The sequence below is a fragment of the Sinohyriopsis cumingii genome, chromosome 12 (assembly GCF_028554795.1).
Source record: "Sinohyriopsis cumingii isolate HCF-2022 chromosome 12, ASM2855479v2, whole genome shotgun sequence".
NCBI classification, from domain to species: domain Eukaryota; kingdom Metazoa; phylum Mollusca; class Bivalvia; order Unionida; family Unionidae; genus Sinohyriopsis; species Sinohyriopsis cumingii.
In genome coordinates, this window is record NC_142972.1 from 112,792,458 (window position 1) to 112,796,362 (window position 3,905).

Genomic DNA, 3,905 nt, shown 5'->3' on the forward strand with positions numbered 1-3,905 from the left:
TGTTGCACACTTGGTATAGCGTAGGAATCGTAACGCAAGAATCACGGGTTTAAAAAGACACATAGCGCCTGATGGTCTGATATAGCCATCAAAGTGTTAAGGGTACCGTTAACGCGCCCCATCATCTTCACACCAGCCCTAATATTAAAAGATACAATAAAAATGTAAACAGATAGGTAAGATGGCAACATTCGGTAGCACTAACTGACCCATTACCTAGAAGCAAGATTTTTTTTTCTTCATTTTTTCTTTAAAATGTCTCTATTTAGTCAGCTACTAATAACTTTAAAAAAAAAACATTTTGGTATCATGGTCTGTTTTGGAATCATGGTCTGTTTTGAAATCAAGGTCTGTTTTGGAATCATGGTCTGTTTTGAAATTGTAGTATGTTTTGGAATCATGGTCTGTTTTGAAATCATGGTCTGTTTTGGAATGATAATCTGTTTTTAAATCATGGTGTTTTTGGAATCATGGTCTGTTTTGGAATCACGGTCTGTTTTGAAATCACTGTGTTGAAATCATGGTCTGTTTTGGAAACATGGTCTGTTTTGAAATCATGGTCTGTTTTGGAATGATAGTCTGTTTTTAGATCATGGTGTTTTTTGGAATCATGGTTTGTTTTGGAATCACGGTCTGTTTTTAAATCACAGTTTGTGTTGAAATCATGGTCTGTTTTGGAAACATGGTCTGTTTTGAAATCATGGTCTGTTTTGGAATCATGGTCTGTTTCGAAATCATGGTCTGTTTTGAAATCATGGTCCGTATTGGAATCGTGGTTTGTTTTGGAATCATGGTGTGTTTTGGAATCATGGTCTGTTTTGAAATCATGGTCTGTTTTGGAATCATGGTCCGTTCTGAAATCATGATCTATTTTGGAATCATGGTCTGTTTTGAAATCATGGTGTGTTTTGGAATCATGGTCAGGATTCAGCAAAGAGATTAATAGAGTGGAAGAAGTTTTATTCTCTCCATTGAAAAATATGTAGGTGATGTAAGGAACATGTTTTGAATATTTGACTATACTGACAAAAATATACATTAATGAACTCGAATGATTTAATTTTACATGAAAAGCGAGAAACTGAACTGTATACGCAGCATAGTATTCAAGCTGTTTAAATTTCAGAATAAGCTTGTGTCATATTTACGATTTTTTTATACAACATAGAAGCATCACTTTTCATCAGAAATTGAATATATATTTTGAAAGAGCAAATGGTTATAATATGATATATTATTTACTAAGTTCGTCATATCAGTAAATTAAGGGAATTTCATTCAATAAATTGTTTAGAATTGTGCACACAAACGTTTTTTCTATACGAAGCCAACATTTTAGATCAAGATACATGTTCTCATCTGGAGTCTACATTTACAAAGGTAACTCATATGTCGATTAAACTGAAGAAGTGCTTAATGGAAAATATCCATATACATTGGATGTTTGATCAAACCATTATATTTGATATAGCGTATTGTTTCGAAATTGTTTATTTGCTCACCATGTAATAACATATTTTGTACATTCATTAAAGTTTTCTAGGTCAACATCGATAAATATTTAAATGTGGAGAATTATATTGGTAATACTATTTCTTCTAGATAGGAGACACATAATGTTTCAATTTTGGTAAAATTTCTCATCAATCCTTTTTCATTTACAAGTTCTGTAATTAATAATATTTCATTTTCTCGCATTATGCTGTGGTTTCTTTAACTGATGTTTATTGATACCAATGTCTCATTGCATTTAGCCTTATATCCCATGAACTCGTTTGTATTTATAATTTATTATATCCGTGTATGTATGTCTGTACGTACGTACGTACGCACGCATGTATGTATACTGTGTGCGCAGTGTGCGAGTATGTGTCTGTCTGTGAGTGTGTGAGTTTGATTTTTAATATAGCTCTAACAATTGTTCAGTCATATCGCTGTCTGCAGTGTGGCAGCTAATAGCTACGTTTAGCACTGGAGCATCATGCTGCAGACATGAAGCATCATGTCCCACATTATCCCGACACTAGGTCAACCAGTCCTAACACTAATATCTTAATGCTGAGCGCCAAGCGAGGTAGCTGCTAGAACCATTTTTATAATTCTTTGGTATGATTCGGTCGGGGTTCTAACTCGCGACCTGCGGCGTCCTAGGAGGACATGCAAACCACTTACGCCACTGGAGCGGTTTACATACCTGTAATATTTGTAGTGAATACACTGGGTTGATCAGTAGTTGCGAAGGTCTGGACTTTCGCTTTGTCGTCCATATTTATAACTGCGTTTTTTTTTCTTTACAGATTAATACCCAACCTTTTTTATTTATCGCTGCAACTATAGGTTTTACGTTCTCTTATTTTTATTCGCTTTCGTAGAACCTGCTCTTATGAGTTTGGAGAATTTTTCCCTTTTTTTCTTCAGCTGTTTCCTTATTGACTCACCCGAAGACCAAAACAACCCAAGAAAACAATATATCATATTTCCAATCAGAATACTGTAGTTCCTTTTAGCTATGACCGTGTCCTGCCATTCTGTGTTCTGTTTCTTATCTCCATTAACAGTTAGAAGATCTTGTGACTTTCTATTTGCCACCTAATTATTGGCATCCCGTTTTTGATTGCATTGCTTATTTTCACCAAACGTTAAACTCTTTCCTTTTATTTCGCTGTTTTCGTTTTCTCCTCCACACGCAGCAAGTCATTTAGCTGTCTTTCCTCGTCCCTTTGTCAGTCTGGCATGTCCCTCTGTCAGTCTTACATATTTCCCAGACTGATATGCCCCTTTGCCAGTCTAGCACGTCCCTCTGTCAGTTTGACATGTCCCTCTGTCAGTCTGACATGTCAGTAGAGAAGTGGGGTACCCTAGGGACGATGGGACTTCTATGTTAAACTGGGGGGTTTGGGTTTGTACCTTAGGTACAATGGGAATTTAACATGGGGATATTTATCATATTTATTATAGACGAAAAAGGGGAATTTAACGTGGAGAATATTGCTGGGACTGTTTAGCCTAATGGGAAATTTAACATGAGGAATATTGCTGGGGCTGTTTAGCCTCAATGGGAATTTAACTTGGACAAAATCCCCTGGGGTTGTTTTGCGACAATGGGAATTTAAAATAGATAAAATTCTTTGGAGTTGTTTAGCGACAAGGGGAATTTAACATGGACAAAATCCTTTGGGTTGTTTAGCAACAAGGGAAATTTAACATGGGATTATTGGGTCTGTATAGGGACAAAACTAGCGGGTGGTAATAAGGACCATAGGAATGGAACAGGTAGGGTAACGTCACGGTACTGGACATTAGCAACAATGTCCGCCAGGCGTTATATAAAGTGATATGTCCCGCCCCACCAAGCTTTATAGCCTTTCGCGGTGATATAGCAACAAGGGAGATGGAACAGGTGGGGTGACGTCACGGTACTAGACATTGGCAACAATGTTGTAACAATGTGGTAAATGGCTGACGTCAATTCGGCCAAACAGCGACAGTGGGGGGGGGGGGATAACGTTAATTCCCGCCCCGCCAAGCGGGCAAGTTCAGCTAATTCAGCGGTGAAACTATACGAATAAAACAATGCTTGGGAGGGGGTGGGGGATAGAATTGGATAGAACGCTTGGCGGGGCGGGAACGAACTATCGTGCGGGACTGACCAACAAATACAAGCATCGCCTGGCGGGGCGGGACATATCACTGGATAGACATAAACAAATAAATACTCAAACAAACAAGTGAAGGAAAACATTCTTTACAATAACTTCACATAGTATCTACTATCCACACGGAAACGAAGAAAAAACCCAGTATATACTATCCACACAGAAGGGAAGAAAATAACCCCAATATCTACTATCTACACAGAAGGGAATAAATAACCCATTATAGACTATCCACAGTAATATCTACTA